At 41.6% G+C, this 22,770-nt stretch overlaps 1 protein-coding gene across 4 annotated transcripts in view; it reads right to left on the reverse strand.

Moving 5' to 3' along the window:
• Positions 1-22,770, reverse strand: part of LOC112995231 (calcium/calmodulin-dependent protein kinase type IV) — a 173,770-nt gene that overhangs the window by 23,504 nt on the left and 127,496 nt on the right. The window lies entirely within an intron of this gene.

Consider the following 22,770-nt stretch of genomic DNA (forward strand, 5'->3'; position numbering starts at 1 on the left):
GTAGCAGCAGAGTATCTTATTTGAATGTGTCTTGGTCTATATTTTAGTGGAATATCTCTCAGCCATGTTTTCACAATTAAAAAAACTGCATGAACTGCATTCAGCAAATAATACATTAGAGAATACCAGTCAGGAAAGCAAAGCTACAGTGTTCACTTGAGCTGGCATCTGAGATGAACTCTTGACTGTGCATCTTCCACTGGGATTTCAGTTTGTGTAAGTGGCTAGCCATTAAATAACATGCAATGAGAATATATTCCCTTTTCCTTAGGATGTTTTACTGACATCCAGTGCTCTTTTAAGTCTCTTACAGTGCAATAAATGTATTTTTTGGCTTTCTGTAAAATCCTAAAGTGACAGTATTTATCATGACACGGCTTGAGGAGATCAGTCAAAGATTCTCATCTATGTTACATCACAGTAAAATTTAAGAGCTTGTCCCAGCTGTGTATTCTATACTGAGATAGCTAATTAGTTATCCCATGTAAAAACAGACAACACTTTACGGAGAGGCTAACAAATTGCTCTCTCCTACATCATTTAATGTAGTCACATCTGTGTGTCTGCACTGAATGAGGCTGTGTCTACCTTGCATAAAAATACATCTTTATCTGTCAATGAAGACAAAACTGTAGCAAAGCTGCTCCCACAGCATAGCACTGATTTGTTTGACATGCAGAGGTAATAGCACACAGTGAGCGTGCCAAAAGCAATCAAGTTGGAGTGGACAGAAAGAGGTTTCTGAACTGATCCGTGTTCATGTGCTAAATATCAGTTTAGCTGTCTCTGTAGGAGTGAGAAGGAACAGATATTTCATGATCAGCCAGTGGAAAGCAGACGCTTTTGATTCACTCATATGAAATATCAAAGACCAAATTTATGCAGAGAAATGTTCCAGCTAAATTTGCAGGAAGTCTTTCAGCAGGCCCTTTTTTCCCACACACCCATATTCTTATAACATTTTACAGTGCGAGGCTGAAAACATCAAAACTTTCCTCTTTCCCCAGAAGTGTGTTTTTGTGGGAGGGAAATCTGGGAAAAACTGTTCAACTCCTTAAGCTGAGCAGCGAGCATGGTTCACAGGACTCCTTCTCACATATAAGCAAGAAGCATACCTGACGGTGCCTGGTAACCATGCTTGTGTCTCATGACTGACTGACTTCTTAACAACATTGTATTAAGCTTCCAGGATGACCTCTGTTTTATTATATACCAGAGTCCAGGTAGGAAAATCTCCCTCCTCCATCCAGCACACCATTTGCAGAAAATACGCACAACTCAGGTGCCCCATAAATGTAAGAGCCCACCAAAGACACAAAGTTTTCAGTGTTGCCTGAACTCTTCTCCCCCAGAACTCAATCCACATCTTTCAGAGCCTGCCACTGCATTATCTTCAGCTCATCGCATGTCCCCGCATCCCAGTACCCGCAGCCCCTCTCCTTCCTCTGCCGTACCCAGCCTCTCCGCATCCCCTGTCTCCCCACGGCCCAGCCCATCTCTCCTGCCCACCCACTGTGGATACCTCACCCCCTTTGACTTTTCCCTATGCCAAAACTAAAGCATATGTTTGGGGCTGGAAGCTGCCAAGTCATATTTTTAACAAGCCTGCTGTTGGCATTTTATATCTTTGAGACCTACCTTCTGTTGAATTTTGTCGAAGCTGGCCAACAGAGTCAATAATTATATTGGGGACTAACAGACATACAAAAGGACGGACAGCACGATCGTATGTATCTGGCTTGGTAAAAATAAAAAAAACCTATTATTTTCACTGACACAAAAATTCTGCTTTCCATCAATGCAAAAGTGCCAGCTAGCTTCCTGCACCCCCAGCCTTGCAAGAGGGAAGACCTATGACTTTACTTTTATAAAATGTGCTTGCTTCCCAACCGCCTTGTTACTGAAGATCTCCAGCATGTGCAGCTACTGCAGCTCCCTCCCCTCTCCTCCACAGTCAGAGCCATTTGCCATTCACACAGCACTTTTCCTGCTGCACAACCCACCACCAATGGGACCTTCCAAGATTATGTCCATTTTCAGCATTGCTCCCTTACTTGGTAAATACCCTGGGGCCTTATTGTCTGCTGGTTTTTACCAGTCCAAATAGGCCAAGTAGAAAGAGTCCAGCTTCCAGCTCTGTTCACCGTGTAACATAATGGCTCCTGGTATTGAAAATTACTTGATAATAACAATGTCTTGTATACATGTATACAATATTCTGAATTTTACTATCTTGATTTAGAAACAGATTTAGTTAAATTGTATAACCCTTATTTCAATTTATATATGCAGGATATATGTAGAATAACAGCACTTGGTCTGGGGCTTGATGAGATGTATACAGAAGAGAGGCCACTGTAAGTTTCACAGCAAGGCCCATGCAATAAGCCGCCGTAGAAAAAATGTCCTCCATGCATGGCAGTTTCATCAGACAAACTGGCCAATGGCATAGCAAAAATAAATTATACTTTCCCATGTATTTGTTCCTCTTTTTCTTTTTTAAACAGAATATCAAGGCAAGTGCTTTAAATAGGAACACTACTGATTTTCAGGAACATATGGCTATTCCACTCAGCAAAAGTGAAGAAGAACAAGGAAAAATAAAATGGAAACTAACTAGAAACATTCAGAGCCCCTGAGCAGTCTGTATTAGCTGAGTGAATCACAGTGCAAATGAAATAAAATAAATAGTGAAAAATTCTATTTGTCAAGCATAGGGTCTTGGATGTTCTCTGATCACACTTATTTTTCAATTGCTTTGCCCAATGACATACATGTAGGCCAGGCGGGTGAAATCAGCTATGCTTCAGGCACGCAGTAGGCTACTGCATTATTAGTGTATATCATCTCTCAGATAATCTGCCATGAATGTATTCTAGAAAAAATTCAGTGTGATAGTTTTATTACTATTTGATAAACTCTGAGGACAAGCTCAGCACAACACCAGATGGGAATAATACACAGGCCCTTTCTGAAACACTTACCATTTAAAATAAAGGCAGCCTTCACCTGAGCCTTTATTCCCATGGTAGACAACATCAACTCATGTTTGTACAACTGCTATGGCCCTTTAAGTGTGATTGCAGAAGAAGGACTTTTTTTGTCTTTCTCTTCCTTTTTACAGTTTCTTTCTAATGGCTGCATGAGAATTTTATTGGTTGTTTTATCCTTTAATAATTCAGGTTCTTATCTAACTCGAAAGATTTTATGACAAGAGGAGTAATGAGGACTGCTTAAAACTCCAATCTTTCTTCTTATTTATATTTACAGTAGCTATTACACAGAACTGTAGAAAAGCAGGGCTGAAATGAACCTGAATCACCTATGGCTCCCTATGCTCACGGGCAAGATCAGTTACATCTACAATGCCTGTTTGCCTAATTTATACCAAACAACTTCTGATACTAGATACTGTGATACTCTGCAGTCTCTCCAGGCAATTTATGACAGGGCTGTGCTATCTTGACAATTTGGAAATACTTCCCTATATCTCAGCTGGACCTTGACAGGGGCAGATGGAAGCCCATTACCTTGCTTCATACATACCTTAGATGAAGAAAGCAGATTACTCCCTTTTCTGCAACAGCCTTTTGTGTACTTGTTCCTATGCCCACCACCAGTCTTCTCACTTAAGACTAGAAGAGTTTAGTTCTCTCAGTCTTTTTTCACAGACTAAGTCTTCTAGACACATGGTCCTTCTTTGTTGCTCTTGTCCAGGCTGCATCAAATTGCATCAATGTGTTCAAAATGAAAAACGTATTCCAGCCAAGGCCTGACAAATCTCACAGGATGTATTTGGAAATATATCTGCCTATTTTGCAACCTATCACACTCCTGTTTGCCTTTGGATCCAGTGTAACCTTCACATCCTTCTGATTTGTTTCCCACTCCTGTGGGAAAGCCCACATACAATCTTGTTCTTGACACTGCTGAAAGGTCTTGAATTTTTACCAAGGTTATTTCATTTTTAACCCTGTTCTCCAACATACTTGCAGTTTTATGTTGTCCGAATTTTTTCATAAGAGTAATCTCTATTCCATCACGTGGCCCTGTTAACAAAAATACTGAAAGCATCAGATCCAAGATTTTTCTTGAACATCCTCCCTTGATACCTTTTGACACAGTGATAACCACTCTCTGGATACAGATAACCAAGCTGCACTGCACCCAGCTTAAAATCAAGTAATCGTGACATTTCCCTCATTTACTGTCAGACTGTCAGGCAAGGCAAGTATCAAAAGTTTTACACAAATCAAGTGTGTACGGTGCCTCCTGCTCCTCCCTTTTAACAGCGCCTCTTACCCTGCCAGAGGAAAAATTAGATTGACTTGCCATGACTTGATCTTAACAAAAACTTGCTTTCCTGGTGACCTCTCTGCTTTTTTATCTCCCAGGTCCCTAACATTATTTTGCTTCATTATTTACTACAGTTTTTTTCTGGGAAGTGAAATCAAGCCAACTGGTCTATAATTCCTCCTTTCCTTCTTCCTGAAGCAGAGTACTACACATATTTGGTATTCTGCCTAGCCTCTATCAGAAATGACTGTTGTTAGCAGCTAAATCTGTTTCAGACTTAAAAAGATTGCTCTTTAAAGATCATGCTGAGAAGGCTACTGGGTGCAGCCAATTAAAAAAGATCTAAACGACTGGAATACTCTTCTGCCCTATTCCTTTCTTTTCTCTAGACTTTTATCACTTTGCTAATTGTGCTAAGCATCTAGTGAAAACTAATGCAAAAAACCCACAAAAGTAGTGCAGTCTTCTCATATAGATCTTCCAGCAGACGTCCTTCACCTGTGTTTCTTCTTAAGGGAATGATTAATTTTGCTACCCCTTCTATCTCATGCATCTCATTTTGTGTCCTGGCCTTTCCGATTTTATCCTTCACACCCAACCCATCCTTATTACTCAAGCTTAAACAACCTGACTGATTTTCCACCTTCTGTATATTTCCTGCTTGTGCTTAACTCCAGGATTTAACTCAGTCCCCAGCTGAGCACAGACCGTCATTCGAGCGGACTGATGAGAAACCATCTACCCCGACCACCCCGCTACGCCCCCAGCGCCCTGCACACTCTGCTGCGCACCGGGCCACTGCTGGCAGCACCGCAGGCTCCCTCAGTCAGCAGTGTAACGCAGCGGCTAAGGGAGGGGACTGGCTCCAGCAAACCTCAGTAACATCTTGTCTACACCCACTAGCATGGTACTGGCCCCTACTTGGTCACCTCTGGGAAAAGTCCTAAAATACCTTTGTTTCTGCTTGTGACTGCGATTGCGAGCTTCGCAGCCGCCGGGGTGCCTGGCTGCTCCTCACTAACCAACAGAGTTTGATGTTCATTGACTGACAGATCAGAGTGTATATTCTTGATGGCAGTAGGTGGTTTTCAGGCAGAGGAAAAGCATGTCTCCAGCTTCCTCTCCAAAGAGCTGCCAGTTTCTCCCTGTTTCTGCCGTTTTGCATCCTTCTCCAGCTATTTCAGTATCTCGTCTCAGGAGGTCTCCACACTCATCCTGTTGTTGCTGCATATGATCACGGTGTGCTTCCTCCTACACCTCTTTTACTTACTTCCTCAGCGAGCCCACTGCTAGACACCATCTCCTTTCTGCCCTCAATGGCAGCCGAAAGCATGCCTCAGTCCCCTGAGATCCAAACAAAACACCGAGCTGGGGTCCCAGCTTTGGGCATGATTTTCAGTGTTGCAAAATGAGAAAGATATTAGAGCAGAGACGGCTCTGGCAGTAGTGTGTACCCTCACGCTGCTGCTCTGTGTGTGCCATAAGCCCTTGCGAAACCCCTCTGCTCCCTGCCCCCCTGCTCACTAGCTCCTGGCACTTTCTGGGTGTCTGGCTCACAGACCCCCGGCTGCGTAGGAGCCCAGTTCCTGTGGACCCCTTGCTCACACCGGGCAGCTGGCACTGCGATTCACCAGGCAGCACAGCCTGTATTACACCCCGCGTTACCTGCCGCAGCCAAACAGTCTCTGCAGCACGCAGTCTCTGGGCATGCTTTGGTTACAGACTCAGCACTCCTTTTTCTCCTCAGTAAAGGTGACAGTTTTCAGTGTGTGTTGATGCAGTTACGGGGAGAAGCTTGCGGCCTTCCATGGCTGGTGTAGTAGTTTTATCATTATTATATTAACATTATACGATTACATTAAACATTAATATCTGTTAAGGTATGTGGCAAAGCTGTTGAGTATGACCATAGTCATTTACTATATGACTGGCACTTCCATGAATACTAGATTCACTCGTGTTTTTAAAACGAGAATTTCTATCACTTTATTACTACAGGGTATTTTTAGGACTTCCCTGTTGAATCTATTACGAAATCAAGCCTGTAGGGTGCTGAAGGCAGAACCAAAGCCAGAGGTTCCGACTCAGTATTGGACATCTTCAGCTAAAAATGCAGACACTAAATCTTTAAAAAATTGAAAAGAACATGTTTTTTCTCCCTTTTCAAGAATGTCTAGATTTGTAATTAGGCTCTTCCTATAGCCCTAACAGAAGTGTGTCATTCTGTAATGAATGCTACTGTGTAGCAATTTAGTTTAATTACACCTATATAATGTTTGATAGGGATGTGGTTAATTGATAATGTTTCTGAAGCAGCTAAGTTTAAATAACTATTTAATAATCCAGCAGGACAAAGAGGGACTATTCATTAAGGAAAAAATACACATTCCTGTTTTTGCTTCCTTTCTTTGGGAAGAGGAAGGTGAATGAGCTATTCTCATCAGCTCTCTTGTAATCACTTCATATCTATAGAATGGCAAAACCAGTCTCCAGATAATTTGTGTCTAAAATAACCATTCAGCACAGATCTTAGTGTATACAGAGAGACAAATACGTACACTTCAGTCACACACTTCACATTGGTGTAGGCTTTGGAAAAGCAGACACATAGGGATTTGATAATTAAATTTTGGAGAATCAAGAGAAAGCTAAAATTTCATGGTTAGCAAGTGACTATATCCTGTAATAATATTCTGAGTGTGCTAACTGATTTATAATTCACATGTCCAATAACTGCACAAGAATTACAGATTGCTATGAGGACATACAGATTGATATGAGGACATGGTATATGACCTGGAGCTACTGTAATCTTTTATCCTAGAGCAAATGATTTATTTTCTTTACACCTTAGATTCTGCATCTTTAAAGCTGTTTGACACTTAGGTTGCATTTCAGATGTTTGACAAGTGTAAAAGGCAAGGGGGCTACATAATGATCTGTCATCAAAACTGTGCTGTCCCCGCTGAAGTCAATTTAAAACTCCACTGCTTTGATTGGTTCAGGCCCTATTTAAAAACAAGGTAATATGGTGAATATGAATGGCCTGTTTTCTTTGCTTCAATTTCTCTCTCAGACCCCAGGTAATTTGGAACTGAAATTCAGTGATGCTTGGGCTTTGGGAGTTGGATAGTGTGATTTCCATTAATTGTGGAAAAGCGCATTTATTTTATTTGGTTGCTTACAGTATAAACGCTTACTTATTTAAGGCTGTAATTTTTTTAAATTTTGTTTCCAAAATAGAAAACAATAATGGAAATTCTTTTGGAAATGCAGGGATTGTTTTGAGAAGTGATACAGTATTTGAAAATTCTTGCTTAAAAAGTCTTTTAAAAAAGATATGTCAGTGATTTTAGATCATTGCTCTTGCCTATAAGGACAGACTCAGCTTTTGTTGTACATTACATAACCCAACTCCACAGGAGTCAACGAGGTTGCAGTAGTAAAAGTGAGAAATGGTAACACATCGAATTATATACACGCAGCATAATTTTCACTCCTCCACTATTCCCTTATTGCAGTCACATTGGCTTTGGGACCAAAGAGAAGACCATTTTATCACTGCAGAAAATAGCAATAGTGATTTCACTTCTGGGTATATTTCAGCAGGTTTTGGAATTCTGTATCTGGGTAACAATAAAATGGAGTCTTGGAAAGGCACCAAATAATGAAAGCTCCTCCAAACACAGCAGAAATCCTATTCTTTGCACATGTCTCACTTTTACTAGTTGCTCTGGGAATTTCTAGCACGGCTTTTAGTCTCTTACTTGATGTACTGACTTCCAAAAATTTTCATAAAACTTCAGTTAGTTTAAGCTAATTTAATAGAATATTATTTTCGCATAACAAAGCATATTTGCCTTTGTACTGTTATAAATATGTATCACACACAGCCAATTTGATTTATGAAAAAAGCAAATCTGAGTGTTATAAAAAAGCATGAGGAAATGTATCAGTATAGATGTATAAATCAAAATGTGTTTATTATCTTTGCTAGTCTACCATATTCAAAAGTATGAAATAACCTAGACGGGAAGTTCTAAATTAAGCAATTAGTTTATACAAAATTTTAACTGTAAGCTCCACAATTATTTTCTTTTACATCCGCAAACAGTTATATTTCTTAAATATTCCTGCTTTTTGAAGCGTGAAGCAGCCTTAAATACCACAATGCTATACCAGGTGCGATCACAGCAAATCATGTACAGTCATTTCTGTGCAGTCTAACATATGTAGGAGAGCATAATGCAGGCACCTTCCCACACAAATCCCAAACTACCGGGCTTTGTGCAGGGAGCTGTCTGCAGTGGCATGAAATTCTCCTCTTCAGCTGTAAGTAGGCCACGGCATTGCAGTAGGAAGAACGGCTTTGCTATAGTGGCTTCTTCTTAAACCCATCTAGAAGAGCCACCCACTTGCAGACTATGAGAATTAAGCAAAGAATTAACATAGCATGAAATGAAAAGTTCCTCCTACAGCCACTCTGCCTAAACTTTCTTTTTCTGCCTGTCTGGGGTGCAGGAGATGAAGATGATGTTTCTTCTTCTGCAATAGGGCACACCTGACACATGGGGCACAGCCCAGAGCTCTTGCCCAGAGGAACTCTCCCACTGAAGTCTCCGCACCTACCATACAGCCGCCCTGCACCCAAATACACACGCAAGAAACTAGCCGGCCTATTTCCAGTACCAACACCCATTTCCTCTGCAGCTCTGCACAACTCAGAACTTCTTTGCTCAACTGACTTCATTTACAGCAGCACACACCACCCTCCAAAGGTTGCTGAGGTTTAATTGTTTGCACAACGCTCTGAAGACAGCAAGTATTATACGCACTAAGCATTGCCATCATTTTTTCTACTCACTCTTTACTTTCAGCATTTTCTACTATACTTAACCACTGTCACATCATAAACAAGTAAAAACAACCATAATGAGCAACAGGTTTTAATTAACTTTGAAATATGAAAAATATTTAAAAAGACACAATTATTTTAAGAGCAAGCTAAGCATGACCTGTAAGAGAAAACTCAAAAACTTTGTAAATCCACTATGTGTGCCTTTGTAAATTAATGCAACTCTAGCACATCTAAAAGGAAGGGGAGAAGGAATTCTGCAAAATCAGGTGTGTTTATTTAAGCTAACGGCATAAATCTGCAGAAGGTATATATCAGTCTTTCATACAGATATACAATACAAACTTCAGCAACATTACTGCAATTCTAGCAAATCTAAAAAGAAGTATAGCTGAAACAACAGAGCTGTCTCAAAATTCTGCATTCAGAGCAGATTACCACAGAGCACCGAATGTTTTTGCAAGCCAGTAATGTCTTTGGTTTTGCCATTAGAAAATTAAAAGGATAACAATAACACCCCCCCCCCCCCCCCCCGGTTAGAATAGGCCTAAAGATGCTATCAGTGATAGCTGGTGCCAGCTCAGGTCCCAGCAGCCTCCAGCATTAGGGAGCCACATAACTGAGAGAAAACCATCCTCGGCACTGACAGGTATACTAGCCACACGGATTTACTCACCACAGCTCTAATATCCCTGGAATGGGGACACAGCACAATGCCCTAACTACCAGTGGATGCAGATGTGTTCATTCGACACCAACACATTTTAGCTTTCTTGTGATAAAAATACCTTTTAATTTATTTTTCCTTAATCTCGCCAGAGCACTACATTTTATGGCTTTTTATTAATTTCTCTTACTTTTTAAGAGTTTTTTTCTGTTAAGAAATGTGACTTTTTATCACAGGTTCTGAGGTGGGACTATATTATCCTTAAATGAGTGGGTTAGAAGCTATACTACGTGTTTCAAAGAATAAGATGTCCTTGTTCTTCATGTACAGTACACCTGTTCTAGTAAATTAACCTATGCCAAGGAATGTTCCCGGGTGCCAAAACTTGATAGTCTATGCTATTAAATTTTTTGAACAATCCTGGATAAATCAGCACTGACAGACACAACTTCCAGACACAGTTAGTCAAGCCAAAGATTATTCCCAACTGGCAATTTGAATCTGGCCACCTTGTTTGAAGGCTAGCACAATTTAATAGTACAGATGTAGGCTGTTGCAAGCCAGTTGGTCTCAGTGACAGGGAATGACCCCAGCTAATTCACTAGCATCCACAGAGATCTCACAATTAAAAGACAAAAACAGTGAGGTGCTAGTAAGATCAGACTGCTGGAATTGTGCATCAAGGATGCACATGTCCACAGCAGTATAAAGAAAACAGCTCATATACACATTTTAGTGGGGTCAGATTTACATTTATTTTCACGGTGAAATTTTACAGGGTAGTAAACCTATGAAGGATGATTATATTTCTCTTGCCCATCTGTGAAACTCTCTTCCTGAACGATGCATATAAAAAGTCAATCATTTTAAGACGTCACTGTAGCTAATGAATATCTATATTTCAGTATTTGAACTTCTATTTATGCATGAACAACATGCAGATGTTGTTTTGTGTTAATTATACTGCTTGCCTTGCATTATGAAGTCTGGTCTACATATAATAGCATCACCTTCTAAGCCTAGTTTTGACAACGCACTTAAAAAAAGAATGCCGAGACCATATACCTTAAAAGCTGTTATAAAAAAATATAAGGAGGTCTTCTTTTACCTTTGTTAAAGACTTTTCACAAAGCATAGTTCTAAATGGTACAGCCCTCAAGGTCAACATGGACACGAGTGTTTCAAAGTGTCCTCTAGAGGTGAGGCCTTATCCTTTGCAACACAAATGGTCATTTCAGTCTTTTGGGTACCCTCACATCAGCCTGCAGATGTAGTGCAGTCCCCTCAGACGGATACCCTCCTCTCAACACAGTACTATAAACACACCTATATTCTGAAGGGAGGAAGGAAAACAAGATACTGTTCTGGCAGCTCCATCCTACCTCAGCAACTTCTTCACCAGAGGGGTATCCTTGGAGATCTGTAAACTATATGCTCCTTTCATTCTTTTGCAAAGCATAATTTAGGCTCAAAAATAGAAAAGAAGTCTACTATAGCTCCACCATGGTCACTCAGCACCCTCTTCATTTGAAATAAATACCTTCATGGGCAATTATTTAGGATCCACCCAAACAGCTAGAATTCTTATCTACTAGAAATCGGAAGAGGTCAGGCTGTGGATATCCCTATTATGTAGTTGACTGGCTCCTTTGGAAAGACATCTCAGATTGCATGTGAATATAATTATGTGGTTTTCTGAAAAGAATATTATGTAATTTGTGCAGGCTCCTGAATACAAGAGAACAATTCAGATTGTGTTGGAAAATATGACAGCCTTATTAACTTTTTTCCGCTGGATGCCTGATGCTGCACAACTTGAATTCTAAAAGGGTAAAAGATGAGATTGGAATATCAAGTACCACTTGGTGAAACACTCAGTTTTAAACCTGGATTTGCCATCAATTCATCTGTTTTCAGAAAGATCTACAATAGATTAACATAGGATGCTTAATTTTGGTTTAATGAAGAAATCTTCCTATGGGTTCCGTGCTCTAGTTCAGAAATCTAAACAAAACGACTGATTGTTAAAACTTCCCATCTAATGTATAGAACCAACCAACATCTAGTGTACAGAAGGCAAAAACATGTCTCTTTGGTGAGATCTCCCAATACTGGAAAACACTGTAATATAGATTTTATCTAGAACACTATTTTTTTTCAGTGAAAAATTTTCTGAGTCACCTTTCCACACTTTCCTGGTTTCTACAAGAATCTGTCTTCATTTAATTCCAAGTTCTGCTATAGTAACGGAGCTCTCCCAAAGAGCCTACAAAAGTTAAATTTCTGTTTCTTAGTTGCTGTGCCATACTCTTCTCAGGCCTCAGAAAAACCTTGTAAAAATATTTGAAGGGAACAAAAATATTGTGCTAGATATCATATTCTTCCAATATTTATAGCTGCAGAACTGAAAAGAAAACGTCGGTATTTTGACTTCACTTTGGGGACAGATGGTATTCCCAATGCAAGTAAGTCAACCTTTTCCAATCTGCAGCCCTCAGGACTATTTTGCATGAGTGCAACAATAATCTCGTCACAAACTCACACAATATGAGCATTTCTGCAGTAAGCAGTGATAAAACACAGCCACAGACCATACTGCCATCTTCGACCTCTTCCCAAGGCTCTAAAGTCAGAGAAGCTTCTCACGGCAGAGGACACTGAATTGCAAAATAAGCCTAAATGTATGTCTTCAGGGTCACTGGTAAATAATGATTTTCAATTAGAATGTACAGCAAAAAAAAAAAAAAAAAAAAAAAAAAAAATCAGGTACACATGATATACAGCAATGAATCATATGAAATCCGTGGAAATGCTCCTGTTATCTTCAGTGAAAGCAATGTACACATGCTAGTTTTGGTCCTTTTATCACACTGCCATCGTAATTCAAATGTCCCAGCAGCCTTGAACAGCCTACAGTCAACACTAACTATCATAGAGAACTGAGAGCTTCCCTTTTAAAAATGTGGAATTAAGTGCAACGCCCATCAGTCAGTCGCATGCTATCACCGTGCTTTCAGAGATGAAAAAGAATTTAAGGTGGCCATATATTTTTTTTCTATTTTAATTTAGGATTGTGCTTTTTATAATAAGTACAAGAGGCTTAAAGATTATGGACAGGGTTAAATTTATTCCTACGCTAGAAAATTACCAGAGGATAAGTAGGAATACATAATCTGATCTTTGCTGATTAGTTTGACAATCACTATGAGAAATAAATGTATTTATTGTTACAGAGTAACTTCTGAATTGAGAGGATGATGGTATTAAAACCTTCCTTATAAAAAGTCTTTTACTCAAGATCTCAATAAATAAAATTAAAATGTGTAATGAGAGACAAGCATATCAACCAGGATGAAAAAAATTATTACTTCAAATCTCTGTATCTAAAATTAAATCAGTGTTAACAAAAACAAGGTATTTTGGCCTCCTTCAAGTCAATGGCTAAATTCTTATTGATCAGAGTGAGAAAAGGATTTCACTGAAGAACTACGGACAGTCTGATAGACAGTTGTTCTTCTCTTAACATCTCAACGCTCACCATCTTGCTCTTTATAATGCCATCATTTATGAGTGTTTCTAATCACAGAGACTTCTGACTTACTTGGACCTCAAGTAGGAATGTGAAATCCTGTGAAGAAACATGCACATGAAAGTTCAAAGCTCTTTCTCAGCCCATTTCACCCGTTGCAAGCTACGGTTAAACAGAATTGCTAGACTGAAAAGCGCTCACGGAAGATAAATCAATGTTGATTTCAACATGTTTCTGAATGTTCCCACCCTGGATAAGCCTGTCATTGTCCTACCACAACTGCGCTGAGCATCACAGCTGATGCGAATGTGAATACTGATGCTGAAGGAGAAAACACTCTGCCTGTGGATCATTTACAGAACAAAGCAGTCATCGTCTTCAGAGGTTTTGATCACCTAAATTTCATGCAACAGCCATAGACTTGAATATGTGTGGATTCCAGTAAACTATGTGATATTACTTCAGAAAAATTACTGGTTTGGCTAATGGTTACTGAAGAAAGTGGAGATTAGTAGGAGAAATGTAAAGCAGAGAGGAAGGTGGCTCACTTAAAGATGATAGTGTTGAAAATGGAAATACAAAGCTGAAGATGACTGAAGGAACTATTCCTCTTTCGTATTACCATTTGTTGGGTATTTTTTTAACTTTCACAGGAATTTAGAGCACCTTGGTAACACCAGAGAGGAGGGCATTTTCAGTACACTCAGGAAATATCGCTCAGGAAAAAAGAATATAAACAACCCTGAGATGTTGGAAAAGTCAGTATTAAGAAATGCAAGGTACAACGAGGTACAGTTATGAGATTTTCTGTCATTACCTGGGAGCTTCTTGGCTGGAACAAACAAGGAGTAAAACTCAGCTCCTCCACTTCCTCACAGGCTACATGCCATGAATAAGCTACAGCTGTGAAAAAGATGAATGCAATCAAAGGGCAAAGCAGGTGAAGAATCTCCAGGAGCAAGAGGGAAGTATTTAGGGAACTGTAACTGGGGAAACATCTAGAGAACCGCATGCTGCTCTTGACTCCCAGTTTCAGGAAAGCTCCCTGTCAAAGTGCTGAGAAGGACCACAGGGATCAACATGGGTATGGGAGGCTGCTGCCAGGGTGGGACTGCACCAACCTCGCCTTATTCAGAAACACAAAGCAAAGTTTTGAAAGAGGATTTGGCTGCTGTCTATGACGACATTATGGCAAACACCAGGGAAGTGGAAGGGGGTGATTTAAGTTAAAGGATTCTTGGCACACAAAACCAGTTAGAAACTAGCTACAAATATCTTTAGGCTAGAAATGAGATAAAGGCTCCTGACTGTGAAAGCAGTGAGTATTTAGGGCAACTTTCCAAAAAGTGTGGGGAGGTCAAAACCTGAACTGCTTTTAAGAAGATGCTCCGTACATTTATAAAGAAGGCTACACGGCATGGTTCCCATAAGGGCAGAGACTACAGCAGAGAGCTAAGGAGATTTGTGCTGTCTGGTGTTGTGCCCCTGCGGAAAGAAACTTATCTTCTTTGAGGAGAGTTTGTGTGAATTTGCCAACCACAGCTAGATCATCTCCCTTAAAGCAGGCGGTGGGGAAAATCAAGCGGTTTCCTATTCAATCTCCAGGGAATGGTCCTGGGTAGGGATCTCTGCTCCGATGCAGGGAGTGGCAGATTCCCTGGCCCTGTGCCCAGGCGGAGGCAGGAGGCAGTGATCTGCTTGAGCCCCGCTGCCCACGGTGAGGGCTCAGCCTACCTCCATCCTCATCCTCCCTGCAGTGCTTGTCCCAGCCCTGCTGCCTGCCCACCCCATACTGGCACCCAGGGCATCCCCTGGGCACCTGGCGATGGCTGCGAAGGGCCACCAAGGGGGAAGGAAGGAATGAGGACACATGGGAGTGGGAAAGGGGCTGTCAGGGCAGGAGGCCAAGTGTTTCATTTCGGGTGTGGAGACCTCATGCTGCAGTCCTGTAGTCTAGTACTGCTCCAAATTGACACACAACAGTAAGAGACTGTTACTACAGTGGTCCTGTAAAACAAAAAAAATTGCTGTTTATAGTACTTGAAATTTTCCTCTGTACTTACACAGTCTGACCTCTCATACTTCAGCACCTTTTTGATGGTTGGGAGAGAAAAAAAGAATTATATATATTTTCTAATAAAAATGCAATATAATTATTAACTATGACAAATTAACACTAACACCTCATGTTTTTATCTACAAAAGGAAATAATTTGTGTTTTAGCTAAAGGTTGTATTGCAGTAGTGTTTTTACAAATATAATCACTTTCCTCATTAAAGACCTATTTTACAGTGCGTTGGAAATTTTTCTTTCTCCCTCTTACAGCTTTTTGAATACTTTTTAGTTGCCACTTCCAGTTGCTTCTGTGGGTTATGCTACTTAGCAGACAATGTTGGGGAATCTCACACCACGCATCAAATCCTACTTCTCAAGTAAGAGCAGGCCTCAAGCACTTGCATGGTGGGATTAGAGCAGGACACTGAGATCAGAAGCAGGTAGGCCAGAAGAGAAGCAACGAGCTAGAAGGACTTTGGTCCATCAGTGAACCAGAAACGCCGACTGCATCCTTATTTCAGTATCAATCTCAATTTGATCTTTGCCAGGGTGAACGTCCTACCAAGGAACAGCCTCCGCTCAGCCACGGCAGCAGTATACAAGATGCTGTAAGCAAGTAAGGGGAAATGACTTTTCTGTCTATTCAGCGCTGCAATGGAAGAATTTCACATGAGGAATGCCTTTTGCCAGGCAAGAGCAGCTCAGGCTGCGAGGCTGTTAACAACGTGTCAAAGAGGAATGATTTAAGGGGTTGCTAGCGCCAGTTCAAGGTGGAAAGTGGAGCAGAGAGATCTCTGAGCTCTGAGGAGGTGATAAAAAGGGAAGTCACTGCTGAAAATTACTCCTTTGATTCTGGGAGGCTCAGAGAGAACTGGCAAGCACACATTTCTCTCAGACTTCCAGCAAACACCAAAGACAGCACTGCAGAATATGAAGCTGAGATTCTGCACGGTCTCACTTATTAAAAGGTCTCCACTTTATATAAGTTCTTTTGTTTATGTTTCTAAATTTGGCTAATTAATATTATTCTACTTAGCCCTCATAATTCTGCTAATAGATTGCCTATAATTCATCTTAGTTTCTATTGCTGCTATTTTTTTAACCAGTTTCCAGGTACATTTCTTTTCTTCTCATTCTTGCTCTTCATCTCAGAGGCGTAAATATTCAGGTCACTTGTATTTTCCTGGTCATCTGGGGGCCTGCACCCCTTCTCTGCTATCACACTGCCTCATTGTTCCACCTTGTCCATCTCTCTCTGTTCAGCTCTCTTGCACTGCTCCTATTACTCGGATACTGTCTCCAAAATCTATGTTAAGTATCAGGTCACATCCACCTCTGTGCACCCATCAGCAAGCTGACAGGGCATCCTGTAACACACACAGCTCTACCATTTTCCTTGCACAGCAAAGAGAAACTGTTTCACATGACTGCTAGTGATGAACACTGTTCAGCATTGGCAAGTCCAGTGAAATCTGTGAAACATCAACATCTCCCAAGGGTAGTAATCATTTCTCTTACTGGACATCTGCGTAAAGCTGTCAAGCACACAGATGGGGATTCACCTGCTGGAAATGCCAGAGCAGGAAAGAGACTTAGGTGTATTTGTATACCTCAAGGCAGTTAGGACAGTTAGTGTGATGCCATTTTTGCAAGAGACAAATGCAATCCTTGGAAGTAGCCAGGGAGGTACTCCTGAGCAGAGAGATGCTGCTGCACCAGGCTCCAGTTACACCAGACACCCAGAAGCCTGACTGCTATGTTACCATATGCTGTAACATAAAACCTATACGCTGAAACTTTTCTGGATTGAAGGGCAAGCAGGGATTTTAGGAGAACATGAAGATTCTCATTTAATCAAGGAAAAAAATTCATGTCTTAAATTAATAATGGGATGTGTGTAGAGAAAAGGGCTAGCAGAATGATGGGGAGCATTTTTTCCATTTTCAGTTATTTTTTCTTGAACATGGGTGCCTACAATGGCACCTGGTAATAGAGTCTCACAGAATGGCTGAAATCAGGTTCAGGCCTCCTGATAAGAAATCTATTAATGCTGAAGCCCTTGTGCTTACAAGACTAAACATAAGGGCTTATTCAACCTCACAGAGGCTCAGAAGGGAAATGACTGCCATTTCTCAAGACATTAGGTAAAGATCTGCAATGAAGAAGATGGAAGAAGAAATGAAAAATCCTAAATTGCTCCCTAATCACTGGAACAGCTTTCCAACAGAAATTCGGGAGCAAGAAGCTGACTAGTCTGACTGCTTTCATGGCTGAGGTCCATCACTGTGTGAGAAGCTATACCTGTGACAGCACTTGGGATAATGATCCCAGTGATTCAACCCTGCGTTTCTCACTACTAAAGGAAGCACAACACTGCAAAATAAAACTATCTAAACTAGAACCCCGGAGGTGGAAACAAAAGGCCGAATTTCAGATTCAAGTGTCCTCCCCAGGGCCCAAAAGGGAGCAGCCCTGCGAAGGCAGGACGCTCTTTTCCGAGGCGGTGAGCCGATGGGCCAGGTGGGCGACTGATGCCTTTGCTCCACTGACTGCGGCGTGGCATCGATGCCTCGCACGCACATAGGAGCCAGGCAGAGGAAAAGTCCTGCTTTTATGTAACCTGTACCTAGGTTTCAGTACAGGCTCAGTAAGGAAACAGAAAGGTCGAGGCTTCTACCGATGGCTAGGAGCAGTCAGTGTTCAGCTTCTGTGAGCTTGCAAGGATGAGAGTAAGTGTGTTGAAACAAATACGATTAAACAAGGACAGAACAGTTTCAGAAAAACCAATGCTGTTTCTAAACAAGGAAAGAGACACTATCAGGCATACTGTCAAAGCGATAGCTCAGAAATATAACATTGATGAAAATGCTGACTCTGTCACCATTAAAATGACATTTATTACACTTATTTCTTAGTGGGAGTTAGTTTAAGCTGTTTTATCCCAGATTTTGGAAGCATTTATCATGGAATTTTAACAAAATGCATAAAATTGTGGGCAAAAGCTGGTAATTTTCCATGCAAAAATATTACAGAGCCTACTAAGAGCAGTCAAGAATGTTAATTTACAGACTATCAAGTTATATGGATGACTGTGTGTATATAAACACATACTAGCACACAGCACACAAAGTTAAGACAGACACGTTTTTTAGTGGAAAGCACACACATTTAACCTGTTAAATGTTAGGGCAAAATTCAGAGCTGCATAGCACACCAACATCGCTTCCAGGTGAAGCTGTACATTTGTACCTGATGCTGCACATTACTCCCTACTACAGCTGAGAGACAACATTCTCTATAGCTATTTTAAGATCTCTGTTTGACAAGTTGTTAAAGTGATCATTATGGAGGGGGATGCTACCTTGCTGCTTATCATACGGCTGATCTATGCAGAGTTGTAAAAGCAAAAGAAAGCTCATGCAAAGGTGGCTCCTAAGGCCCCTAGGAAAGTATTACATGGTAGTTTTAGCTGCTCTTCACTGGCATTGACTGTATTTTTTAGAAAAATCTGAAAAGGGGATATTCAAGGATTTCAAATGAGGCTTTATTTTCATTCTCTGGCTGGTGAGCTGGCAAACAGGTTTGTTTTTCTATATACAAGCATAATTTCTTCCTTCCCTTTGCATAACTCTTCAGGAAATCAAGAGAGGGAGAGACTGTGGAGTTAGGATTACGTGCCATGAACTAAGCCAGGCACAATGAGTTAATAAAACCCCTAGGAAAATGCAGCTTTAGGAAAATACCCTTGCCAAAACCCAAAGTATTCTAAAAATCAGGTCAGTACCTGAAAACTGGTCTAAAGGGCTTCAGTCTTGGAGGCAGTTCTACTTGCCCCAGTTAGAGCCTATCAGTATACAACATTTGAGGCTGCACATAATACTTAAGATTAAAGACTAACTGTACTTCTCTGTGTACTGCACATTAGAATATATGAATCTGCAAAGCCTCAATCCTTTCCTCTAGACAAGCTGCTACTTTTCATGAGAAACGCCAAAAGCAAAACACTAAAAAATTCAAATACTAAAAAGAGCCTTTAATTTTAGTGTCCAGGAATGACTGTTTTTCGTAAATGGCCAAAAGCCATTTCCAGTCATATTTGAAGGCACCATTTTCTTTGGTTTAAAAACACTGTCTTTTCATGGCAAATGCTGTGTAAAAAAACTCCTGTCGTGATGGTGGTTGCAGGCAGAAATCCATAAGAAGAATAAAACATAATATTCATTCTGACTGTGCTGCTCTCTATCGCCTGGCCTTTTAAAGTGTTTTCTCCTCCGACCTTCACAACCTGGAGAGGGGGCAGAAGCTCAGGCAGCTTCTGATTGACAAATGCCTTTGATTTGACCAGTCAAGGCCGACACAAGAGTTATATCCACTAACAACACAGACAACGCTATCAGTCCTGCAGAGCTTTTCCCCATATTTTAAATTTCAAAAGTTTGAAGATTTGTGGGTTCTTTTTCCCTCCATCAACCAATGGGGCAAAACAGAGGCAGAGGCTTTCAGCCATGGCTCTGGGTGAGGCAGCAGGAGAGGCTGCTGCTTTTAATACTCTGCCCCGATTGCCTCTTTCTGCAGGGAGCGAAGGCACCCGCTGGGCCCTGGCAGCGGGCGCCAGCACCACGGTGCCCTGTGCCGCAGGGCAGACTGGCTGGGCACCACTGCCTCCCACCAAGGCCACATCCCACCAGGTGCCTGGCAGTGCCTTGCTTCTGCGACGAGGGCTGCCAGGCCCCGCACAAGGTTTCCCACCTTGGGAAGGGCTGCGGCAACCCCATGGGCGCTATCACACGGGAGGCGAGGGCTGGCCGGGGGAAAGGACTCGGCCAGCAGCGCCTTGGCCATTGCTTGGCTCCAGCCCCAGTGGGAGTGGAGAGCTGCAAGACCCTGCTGCTCACCACAGATAAAAGCCCTCTAAGCTCCCACTGCTTCCCAGCTTAGCAGAAATGAATTTTGCCTCTTCTAGATGCAGGGTTTTGCCTGCTGCCCGTCACTCCTGCCAAACTCTGCGAAAGCCTGGCTCCTGCGCTGCCAAGCTCCAGGACACAGCCTCAGCGTCTGTACCCCAGCTTTAGTCCAGTTTTCCCAGGTCTCATCTCACAGATTTAATTTGAATATTGGATTTCAATAGGCTGTATTTATTTAAAACGCAGAATGCTTTGGCGTGAGCAGATGATTTATTTGAAATACAAAATGGAGCTATATTACTAAATCCTGTTAAAACAATTTTCTAAGTTAATCACAATGCAACTTCTGTATACTCAAAGTCACCGTTCATGCCTAAGGAGCAAGGCCAGTAGTGATTCCCAAGAGAAACCTGCATTTAAATTCATCTTTGTTTTAAGAGACTACTTATTAGAACGAACATTGGGCTATTGTTTGTTAGTAGCACTCCCCTGCTTAGAAAAAAGAAAATCCATACAAAATACTGGGGAAACACAGCAAAAGAAAATCTGTACTAGACCACGAAGAAGAGGAACCAAGCCAAGCTAAAAGTGCCCTTCCACACTCATTTACAAATAGACTCCATCAGTTGTCTCTAAATAGCATGACTACATCATCAATAATGAACCCTGCCCACAAAGTGACCATCAGAGCTGTCTACCTTGATGAAAGGACGTTACAGCAATCTTTGTCTTGTTCAGGCCATGACCCGCACAGGAGCGCAGCTGCACCAAGAAACTCCTTCCCACATGATGTTGTCAGTGCATCATACTCCCCATTTCCTTTAAAGATGCAGGGTCTGTAAAGCCTCTGTGACTTAAACCTGACACAGATGACCAGCTGTGGGAATGGGAAAACCAAAGCCTTTACTTGTGGCTAAGTAACACACCAAGGATAACGGGGAGCTACAACGCATGCAACATTTGACTTAGTGGTTCTTTCCTGTCTGTTGCAACCTGGATACCGGATCTTGAATCAACGCAAACGTCACTAGGGCTAGATGGCAACTAGCCATCTTGCAGGGCCAGAGCCCTGCTGACGTTGGACTAAAACCATGCAAATCCACAAAGAAAGCTGCAACATCTTCCAATTCGGGGGGGGGGGGGGGGGGGAAATCACCTTCCCCACAAGTTGCAAATGGTGTGAGGGGCATTTTCCAGGATATGAAGGAAAGCATAGGGGATTTCAGAGCTATCTCATCACACCTTACTTGCTGGACCCCGTGCATTAATAAATCATTATTTTGTTAAGTCACGCTATGAAAATCAGCCCGTTGTTCTAAATATAAGGTCCCATAAGTCTGTGTCATTTTAGAAACAAACATTAAGCACAACTGCCAGCACTGCCAGGCTACCAGCATCACAGAAAGAGCAGTAGCTCAACAGCCTACCAAGAGCACAACTTTTGCTTGAATATTTCACTCTCATGCACTTTTTGGTAATTTAAGATAACTTCAAAATATTTAAGTATAAAATTAAGAGGAAGATAGCAGTTGAAGAAAACTACAGTGTATGTGAGATGCTACAGCTTAGAGAAAGGAAAAGCTTGTATCCAGAGATGGGTCCAAACCTGGCTCTTTGATCTCCCAACATTTTACACACATCCTTATTGCGGTTCTCTGCTGGTGTGCTGGCCTGAGTGTGGGAGGGCCCACTTTCATTGGAACTGGAGAGCATTTCTGGCCCACCATCCTGTGTTTGTTTGGATTCACTGATCAATCCCCTGCCCAAAAGCACAAATGCAGCTGTCTCCAGCTCAGGATCATAGGAGGAATCACAGAGAAGCTCCACATGGTATCTGATGCCCTGATACCCAGGTAAAGGATTATACTTCCCTATCCCTGGCAGATAACCTGCTTCCCACATGCATTTCAGGGCTCAGCATATTCATAGAAAACAAATTACTGTTTTCTAATCTGAAAGAACTTTGCAGTCCCCTCAAGTGCTGCAGTATTACCAGACCAGCATTAAGCTAAAACAGGAGAACAAGAAACTCAATCAAGAAGGCCAATGACTAACAAGGCTCCAGTCTCTATTGGCACACTTTTGTGTACACAGTACTTCTCACACCATTTTTCATGAGTAGGCTTTTGTGGGCACCCTGTGGTATTGGGGTCTCATGTATGAAAGGCTGCTAGGCTCTTTTGATCACCCCTGGCTTCAGAAGAGACTTTTGGGATGGGCTGTGTCAGGGATGATTTTAGTTGATCTTTGGGGAAGGGCTATGAAGAAGGCTTTTGTTCCTACGATCTTTGGTGGGGGGGCCAGCTGGGAAGCATGAAGAGCTACCTTATTTGGCCTGTGTAGTTTCTTTTCACATTTGCAAAGCTGCGTGGAAGGAATTTAGCCAAAGACTCTCGCCAAGTACGCAACATATTGGACAGAGCTCTGAAATAAACCCCAACTCTCCAAGGAGGATTGTTTGTG

This window comes from Dromaius novaehollandiae, chromosome W, assembly GCF_036370855.1.
Source record: "Dromaius novaehollandiae isolate bDroNov1 chromosome W, bDroNov1.hap1, whole genome shotgun sequence".
Classification (NCBI taxonomy): Eukaryota; Metazoa; Chordata; class Aves; order Casuariiformes; family Dromaiidae; genus Dromaius; species Dromaius novaehollandiae.